Here is a 10435-nt window from a genome sequence, read left to right on the forward strand (position 1 = left end):
ATGTTGCTAGTTGAATGTTATATTTTATAGAAGTTACTCTTGAATCCAAATTACACTTGGGCCCCCATACTGAACGATTGGCTTAGTTCTGCAGCATACGTTAAAAATAGTATGTAATGTACTATAGGGGAATACAACTGATATAAATACCATGATTGCGCTGCAGAGGGCTGTTCCTGTTATTTATAAGCTAGGTGCTAGAGAAAAGTTTAAAGAAATAATCATAGGAACTGTTGCATCTCAAAATATTCTTGACAATATGATAAACAGTAACCGGTAAAATAATAAATATAATATTGACACACTTTGACACAAATTATCTCGCCCTAAACTAGGTATAGCCTGTACTATGGGTACAAGACAACTATATATTTAATACAATATACTTACTTAAACATATTCCATGATTCGGAAACAAACATCCATATTAAATATTAACATAAATAAACGGTGTTAATCATAATTTTAACATCAGGAACAAACCTTACCTTCGTATGCCTACCACTAAGAATTTTCTTGGCCATGTATATGCATATTATACAATATGATCCCAAAAATTGTATACAAATGAGTTACGAAATTCAAAAGAATTGTAAAAAATCGATTTTTGCCGTTAAGGTTACTATAACTTAATATCTCAGTCATAATAGATCAGTCTCTTCCCAGTTGTGCAGTGTAAAATGTCAAAATAACAAACACCAACATATTTTAAGGTAACAATGGAGGCTATGCAACAAATGATGAACACAAAAACTATTTTATATATAATTTAGGGTGTGTGTTGTGTGTTTGTGTGTGTGTGTGTATGTGTATGTGAATATGTGTTTAGCTTTTTATTTATCAAATGCTATAAGTAGTCGTTAACAAATAAGATTCTCAGTAGCTTCGTAATTTAGGTTTCTTAACATGTTCTTGAGTTTATGTCTAAGTTCATATATATTACAATGCATAATTTTAAGTTTAGTATTAATATTTTTGAAAAGATATCGTCCCAATAGTTCAATTGGCGTTGTGCAAATAGTGCCGGGAGATACTTGTGTCTTCTATCGAGTCCTCTCTTGAGAAGGTCGCGGAATGGGGTAAATTGAACCTTGTCCAATTTAACCCCCAGAAGACTCAAGTTTGCGCGTTTACAAATAAAAAAAACCCCATTTGTCGTATCACCGCTCTTCGACAACACTTCCCTTAAAGCCTCGCCTAGTATCGGAGTACTGGGTCTCGAAATCTCGAGCGATTGCCAATTTCGTGGTCACCTGGAGGGCAAAGCCAAATTGGCTTCAAAGAAACTGGGTGTCATTAATAGAGCACGGCAATATTTCAAGCCAGCCCACATACTAGCGCTCTATAAAGCGAAGGTCCGGCCACACATGGAGTATTGCTGTCATCTCTGGTCTGGCGCACCCCAGTATCAGCTCGATCCATTTGACCGCGTGCAACGTAGAGCAGCTCGAATTGTGGGGGACCCAGTGCTCTGTGAACGGCTGGATCACTTGGCGTTGCGTAGAGAAGTCGCTTCATTGTGTGTCTTCTACCGCATTTATCACGGGGAGTGTTCCAAAGAGCTATTTAACCTGGTTCCTGCCACCGAATTCCACCTTCGCACGACACGCCACAAGTTAGGATATCATCCTCACCATCTGGATGTGTGGCGGTCCTCCACAGTGCGGTTTTCAAGGAGCTTTCTTCCACGTACTACAAACCTGCGGAATGAGCTTCCTTGTGCGGTGTTTCCAGGACGATACGACATGGGTACCTTCAAAAAAAGCGCGTACACCTTCCTTGAAGGCCGGCAACGCTCCTTTGATTCCTCTGGTGTTGCGGGAGATTGTGGGCGGCGGTGATCGCTTAACAACAGGTGTACGCTCGTTTGTCCTCCTATTCCATAAAAAAAAACTTTTTGTTCGGGGAATTTGTGAATTATATGTCGACGTCGGGGAGTACTGTGGACAGTACACTGGATTGGTGAAATTCGGTGTATCCGATGGTAACGAGTAACGCTTCTGTCTATATACAGCTGACGTACCGTAAGAAGTTCGGAGGTTTTGTATAGTTCCTCAGTAGGGGTTTATATCTACGAGGTTTACCGAGCATCACCTTTATGATAGCCCTTTACGCTCTTTCTATGCGGATATGCAAAAGATCAGTAGGGATTGACATAGTGCTTTATAAACCTCTATTGTAGGTTTGGTGTCAGCAACGTCACGGAGGTTTCTAAATACGGGGATTAGCCTCCAGACTCTATTAGCAAGTGCTGTGATGTGGGGGTGCCACTTTAGGTTTTCGTTGATGATAACTCCCAAGTACTTCATGGTTGCTTCTTTACCGAGTACTTCACAGGGGCAGTCATTAGGAGTAACTTCTAATTTGTTACAGGGAAACATGTGTAGCTTAAGTTTGAAATTAAAAGGCTGGGTGACTCACGTTATGCTAAAGCAAATGTACTTAGTTTTTTGAGCATTTATGGTGAGTAGATTATTTTCCAAGTCCAATTTCAGCTGTTCTGCGGGTCTCATTCCACGTTCTCCCATGAAATATTATGGCAGTGTCATCGTCAAAGGTAATAAAATGGGCATTATCTAGTTTTATGTTACAGATTTCATTAGCGTATACTAAAAAAAACGTCGTTCCCAACGTGCTACCTTGGGGAATGCTGTGTGTCACATTTAAGTTCTTGCTAGTATATTGTGATGACTTTTACTTTTTGCGTCCTTCCTAATGAATGTCTCACATATTGTATCGATAGAGTCTCAGTGAGACATTCCAGAATCGTAGAGCGGTAGGTAGCTTATAATTTAGACGGGTACCGAAATTTATACTCCTTGTTTTAAAACTTGAGTGACTTAAGTCAAAAACCAGTCACAACAACAATCCTTAGCGGTTTAGGGATGTAAGAAAATCAAGTATATATTCAGGTTAAATAGCCGCTGGCATGCCACGTATTACATGAGACTACAAAGAATCGATACGTTCACAGAGTAGGTAATGAGTAATTTTAGCAGTTCTGCTTTGCACGCGGTAAATGATTAGAGCTGATACTAGGCTGCTGCACCAAACCATGAGAAATGTCGCCAGACACAGTATTCCCATATATCGAGCCATAGGGAGGGATTAAGTGGACTTCACTAGACAGACTTCGATAGGAGATACAAATTATTCCCGGCACTCGTCGACAATTTACCCTGTACAGCTAATGTCATACTGGCATCCCAAGTATTATCATCAGCATCGCAATGCATGTCGAAGACAATCCAGATAATATCATTGGTATGCAAAAGAAATAGTGCTAGCGATAGCACAGATGACTTGCACGCTGCGTACGTGCGAAAACTGGAACCACTTCCAACTTTTGATATTCAAGAGGAAGGAAATCAAATGAGTGAACACGTCACTCTCCTGCAACAGCGCGTATCCGGCTTTTTAGAATAATTGTGTACGCGCTTTTTGTATCGTCCTGGAAATACTGCCCAAGGAAGCTCATTGCGCACTACACAGTTGTACCTGGTTGACAGTTCCTTGTTTCTTGCACTGTGGAGGCATGCCACACAGCGTCGAGGATAATATCCAAGATCCAAGTTTTGGTCGCGAATGTTGTATTCGGCGGCATCTACGTATGTATCTAAGTAGTATTTAATGTACTAGTTTTAAATTGCATCAAATACAGAATTATGCAATAGATTTAGTAACTTTTTTGGCCAATATTATAATCACTCATTTATACATCAGTCTGTCTGTTCTTCTGTTTGTTTATTTTTGAAAGTACGGACGGATAGCAAGTAATGAGGAATTTCTATGTATATTTCAGGTAGTAAGAGTATAAATGTGATATCGGCAAAATAATAATAAAATATGTCATTAAACGATTTCAAAAATGAGGAGGTTCTCAATTCGATCCGAATTTTTTTAAATAAATATATTTAGATTTACTGAAAAGCTTGTGTTTACATACATTTTTCTTAAATGAAAATGCGACGTGTATAATTGTTTTTTTATATGTACTCATACATATTCTCTCCGGTAAATACTAGTTGTAAACAATATTCGATATACGGATGATACAATTTTGAAAGCGAATAGTCTAGAAGTCTTGCAATAATTAGTCAACGTAGTTTCCTCTGCAAGCAACTCATATGGCATCAATATCAACCGCAAGAAGACAAAATATGTGATAATCAGCCGATCCCCTGGGCTAAAAATCCTTACGGTTGAGATACCGTGGAAACTTAGAAAGAATCCAACGAAATCGATACTTGGGAACAGTCTGGAAATACGGTGCCGTATTGAAGAGGCAAGAAACGCCTTTACGAAGTTAAAAAAGAGTTCTCTGTGACCTTAATAATCCCTTCAGATGCCACGGTGCTATGTTTTCTTAGTTTTTTTTATGGGGTCAAAACCTGCACGTTAACGCAAGTGATAAGCAACAAGCATTTGAAATGTGGGTGTACAGACGAATATTGCGAATATAATGGAGAGATCGCGTTCACAATACCACCGTGTGGAAGAGAATGGGAAAGTCTACAGAGTTACTCAAATGTGTACAAAGGAGAATCTACAATGTAGAATATCTGAGCCATTTAATGCGAAATTCAAAATATGACCTGCTACAGCTCATAATACAAAGAAAGATTAAAGGCAAATGAAGACCTGGCCGTAGACGAACATCATGGTTTAAAAAACCAGTGGTTCAATATGAGTACAAAATCCAGTTAGCCTTAATGTTTGGAAACCTCCTTAAAGAAGAAGATTCTCTCCGGACCCAACACGGATTGAATCCAGACGATATTGCTAGTTTTAAATAAAAATTCTTACCTCGCATTGTTGGGTTTGTTCCGAATTTGTTTACAGCTGTATGCCTCAACTTTTCTATATCCTTTCTTATTGTACTTATAGCTTCATTCAACTTTTCATTTGAAGAAGACTTTAGCACTCTAAGTACTTCTGCCAGGTACTTCACAATATTATCAGCCCTTTCGCGTAATGTCGTATTCAACTGTGTTACCTTCTTCTCAACAGTTCCTATCATTTTGAGATATCTTTCGCTAGACATAAGAGTGTCCACAAACTTTTCTACAACTATCTCTCCTTTCAGATTGCGGACGGTACTTGTAGGATAATAACTTCTATTAAAACTTCGAGCATCTATAATTTCGCCACTTCCTGTGTCATCTGTGTCCTCTCCTGAAGAGTTTTCTACGTGTTGTCTCGCAAAGGTTATTGAAAACAAAATTAAAATAATGACTTCTCTTAGCATCTTTATGTTATAATTCGACTGTCAAGTTACACGATTTGCGGGAGAATGAATGGGTATCAAGGCAGCAGCTGTTTAAGTTAAAAGTAACTTATTTTAAAACATTGCACTCTGACATGGCCATTGTTGAGATTAATTAAACATACACATCAGGAAGCTATGTAAGCCCATCGAGTGAGACGAATGCTTACACAAACATGGTCACAAGATACCAATTTATATTCTTATTTCATATTATTATTCAATACATGATCGGTACTAATGCGCGTTCATTTAATAATAATATATTATGATACAAGTGTGCTAAGTTACTCATTATACACGAGGCAGTTAGTTGCCGCCCTAGCCGTAGGCGAGGGCGTAAATCAGCCGAGTGTCTAGTGAGCAAGTTGCTCACGAGTGTCATAAGCACTTTTTCAACAGGTATTGCATAAATCTTTTAATTATTAAAAAAACCGTGTGGTGTCGTGGGACACCGGATAGGAACGAAGTTCGATATTATAAAAATATTTATTTTTCTGATTTACTTAAAAATATGGGCAGTTTCCACTGAATTCCACTGTCTAAAATAAAAAAAGTGTGTGTATACTTATGTATGCACACCAGAAGTTATACTTCTTTGGCGTAACAAAACAAATCCTTAAAACTATTTATTCATCGTACTATTCTACGTTTGTAGAAAGAACAATATAGTAAAAAACTTGAAATAAATTATTGAATATTAACGAATACAGCTGTATTAGCTTGAACCCCTTCCTTGTCCTAATAATGGACGAAGAAAATTAAAAAAAAAATAATAATTTCGCAATATGATCAAAAAAAATTAATCAAAGAAGTTTTATATTCAATAACATCAAAAAGGTACTGTAAACGTCATTATGTTTTGCTCTTATGTCAATGTAATTTTGCAGTTATAAATGGTTTAATAATTTAAATATGATTTAAATATTCGTTTATTGTATTTTGGATTGATTTGGCCTTGTTACTAATGCTCTAAATAAATAAAATAAAAAATCAATGTAATTTGTCAGAAATGTGTCAAATGTCAATAATTGCTGCTTGTCAATTATTTATAAATAAATAATAATCAGCAAGATATTGCGTACCGCATAGCAACTTCTTCAGCTTCGACGTACATGAAGAGAGTTGTCAACCTTCATGTCTTACGTTCCGGACGTTTCTTCCCGGTTAGGGTAGCCCTCGGCGCCAAACGTAATGTGATTACGCCCAACTTCAAAATTAAAATTTTATAAAAGACCTTTAACACAAGTCGGTAACTTCTGAATCTACTGCCACTAAGTTTCTAGAGATGTTTGAGTAAAGGCTATATTACATCAGGCAAACAGTGGCGCCATCGTGGTGTCCGTTAACTATCAAACTAGGCACCATACAGACACTAGAGTCAGGATACGTATGGGCTGGCTGGGTGGCACCACCACATTGGTAGCGCAACCAAACTGATACCTCTGTATAGAGCTGTATATATTTTGTTGGTAGCGTCCCGGTGAAATATAAGTCGTAACGGTAAAGATCGGTTAAATAATTGCGATCTGGCGAATATAAGTTACGCTGTGACACATGTAAGGGAGTTAGAAGTTTATAAAGAGCAAACGGGTCGAAATGTAATTAGATCATTCCCACAAATCACAATTCGCGAAACATAACAGTCATTCATTCGGAAACAATAATAGTTTTAATAATATTTTACATAGTATATCTGAAAATTTGAATTGGTTTAATTAAGCAGAGTTTTACGTAGCCGATTAACCCCGTTCAATAGGCCATTCAGCGTGGGCATATTCTTCAGTGGATTACGCGTATAACCCTGTTTAAGTTATTTAGCGAGAGCTTAGCATAATCTTTAATTTCGTTTTTATAGTTGTTTGACAGCTGAAATTATACTGAGCTTTTTTAATGAAAATAAGGGACGGGACATGCAGCACATTCAGCGCCGTATGATGCAGTGCCGTTCAGGATTCTTGAAAGACCCAAAAATTCTGAGCGGCAATACAATTGCGCTCGTCACCTTGAGACATGAGATGTTAAGTCTAATTTGCCCAGTAATTTCACTAGCTACGGCGCCCTTCAGACCGAAACACAGTAATGTTTACACATTACTGTTTCACGGCAGAAATAGGTGCCGTTGTGGTATCCATAATCTACCCGGCATTCTATGCAAAGGAGCCTCCCACTGGTTGAGCTAAAGACAGCCCAATGCAAAAGTCAAGTTTGCGCTTTATAACACTCCGCTAAACTCTTCTTACGTAAAGACTCAACAAAGTCTAAGTGAGCTTCATGGATGTCAGCCTATACCGTGCTGTGTGGGCTTAACGCTGATTCTACAAGCAGAATAACAAATCTAAGTAATCGGTCAACTTATAACATTTAGGTATCTCATTTATGAATGCACGCTTGGATCAATGAAGGTTGTTATCCTTCACTGAAAATCTGCATTTAAAATAGTCATTGCATTTAATATTATTTATGCACCTAAGCAACGATACTTAGCCTCATCATGCCTAAAAGCATGCGGGGTACTCCGGTTGTAAAATAATTTATACTTAAAAAAAACTAAACAACAAAGGAAAATTAACTAATAAGTATAGTATGGTTTAACCTGTACAAAAAAATGGCGTGCGTACAAAGTACACATGTCAGAAGTGAAATTTCTTTGGAAAACTAATTTTTAAATTTCTCGTTTATATTAATTATCCTAATCTGTTCTCAAAATCAAATTCCTCAGATTCGATATCCATATTGTTGAAATCATAAATTTGCGCGACGGCCATGTTGGATTTAAAAAATTATCCCAAATTCATTCCCTGCACCCTCGAAAACTTCGGATGCGGTATACATAATGTTGAAATCATAATTTTGCGCGGCGGCTATCTTTGATTTAAAAAAAAATCTGCAGGATGCAAGGCTAGTAGGGAAGCCCGAGAGTAAGAAATAGGTACTCGTCCTCAATCGGTTTCAACCACTCGCTCTCTTGAACAAAAACTCCTCCTCTTCTTGAACAAAAACGTATCACATTTTCGTGACGCTCTATTCCGTTTCATTCGTTAAAATTTTACCCTAACGAAGTTTCACTTCAAAAATTTCTTTTATGTATCTATTGAGTAATAATATACTTTGTTTATTGCAATAAATCATATCTAATAATAAATCAGCCGTCTTGAGAATAATCATAGATACATAGTAACTACATGTCGAGAAAAATTATTTTGTTTTTTAGTTTTATTTATATTTTAATTCGGCTGCTTAGACAGTTACACTGGTTTTAATTTCATTTGCGCGGAATCCTAATTCTAGAGGTTTAGAAAATAAAGTATTTCTTAGTTTCACTGTATCTATGGTAAAGATCCGCCCGGAAAAATCGTCTCAGCTCTTTCAGAGATTAGACAGAACAGACAGAAAGGTAATTTTCCTGAATAACCGGGGTCGCGGAGTAAAAATAATAGAGGCATCTCCAGTCCATGGTTGTCGTAAGAAGGATTTTTTATAAGGCCTTTTTGATTTCAATAAAACACATTTTAATGCCATGCCATGTTATACTGGGTCTCCAAAACTCGTTCGAATATTCTCATCACCAGGGTGTGGGGCGTTCCACCACATACTTACTGTGTTCTAAGACAGTTTCCAAGTTTTTACTACCAAATTTTCAACTGGCATCCTTACGTGGTATTATTTCCTTGACATGATTTTTGTCGCATTGTAACTTAAATGATTTGTAAAAAGATGATGCTGTAAATGTTGATTTGAGAGAGTGGCAAGGAGTTCTTGCCACTTCTTCTCATTAAAGTTCCACCCTTTCCGAAGTGGCGGTAGATATAAAAAGATTATAAAACATTCACTAGTGTCATTTCCTTGACCTACATAATTAAAGTGATTTTGATTTGATTTGAATACGTTCAAAAATATGCGTTGATACCTACGCCTAAAAGGCCGGCAACGCTTGGGTTCTATGGTGTTACCAGAGAGTATATGCGGCGGTGATCACTTAGGTACCTTCAGGTGACACATACACTTGTTTGTTCTCCTTCTGAAAATAAGAGAGGATGACAAAATTTTAAAATTTGGCATACATATCTGTGGATGTTATAAATTCCAAAAAAATACCCAAGTAGTAGTAGTGTCTGACCTTGGCCCTGATGTCGTTCTTGTATAGGACAGTCTAGCTGGTATCAGTATCTTTGTGTAAATATAAATTATCATAATTTATACGACCTACGTATTACGCCTGACGATAACAAATGTGTTGTTAAGGGCTCTATTACACTATCAACCAGCAATCAATATAATCATTGACCTTAACCATCGCAGCAGTATTTTTAAAGTTTTGTAGTTTTTATTTCAAATTATATCTCTGGGATACTTATTTCGTCGATATTAATTGAATGTTTAATAAATCAATGATTACTAATATGTGTTAATTTCAACTAGTTACTTGTTTCTTTTATTTAATTACTAACCTAGGTAAAATGAGTGAAGATATCAGACAAAGTGCTATGAAGTTTCATCAACATTTTAAAAAATGTTTTAGCCTTTAAGCAGCAACTTAGGCAAGCAAACCTAGCAAGGTAGCAAAGCTTGCGTCTCGAACCTTATGAGAGCTAAATACTGCTCTTGGACTACAAATGTAATGGATAATTTAACATGTTCTAGCAACCGAACCACCACATTTGTTCAGTTAGGCCGGGTTCACAGATGACAAACGACGGCGAAACAAAAGTAGAGAAGAAAGAGTAAGTATGTGTGGTGATTCATTTGTAACAGAAGGAAGACAATTATTTGGCTTTCTTTTGCCGTCGTTCATTGGACTTTGAATGTGGTCAAGGGCTTAGAGATGATAGTATTAGTACACCGTGATACAAGGGTGGAAAGTAGGTTATTGGAAACAATAAACCGTTTGCCGGGTCGAGCGTTTTTAATATCACCCGACATTTTTCAATACAGTTCTGGGAAATAGTACATAAAGGCAAATTAAAGAATTAACTAAATATGTTTATTTGAACATTCTATCAGATTTTTTTTTTCATTTTTGCAACTGGACTTTATTTCACAACGAAACTATGCCACGGGATTGTACACGTCTACAGCCAATTTGATTTTTTACAAAATATGTGAATGTAAAAATAATTAAATTAAAAATGGTAATAAAATATAATAATCAACGTTTTTAAAATAATT

The sequence above is a fragment of the Leptidea sinapis genome, chromosome Z, assembly GCF_905404315.1.
Source record: "Leptidea sinapis chromosome Z, ilLepSina1.1, whole genome shotgun sequence".
Lineage (NCBI taxonomy): Eukaryota > Metazoa > Arthropoda > Insecta > Lepidoptera > Pieridae > Leptidea > Leptidea sinapis.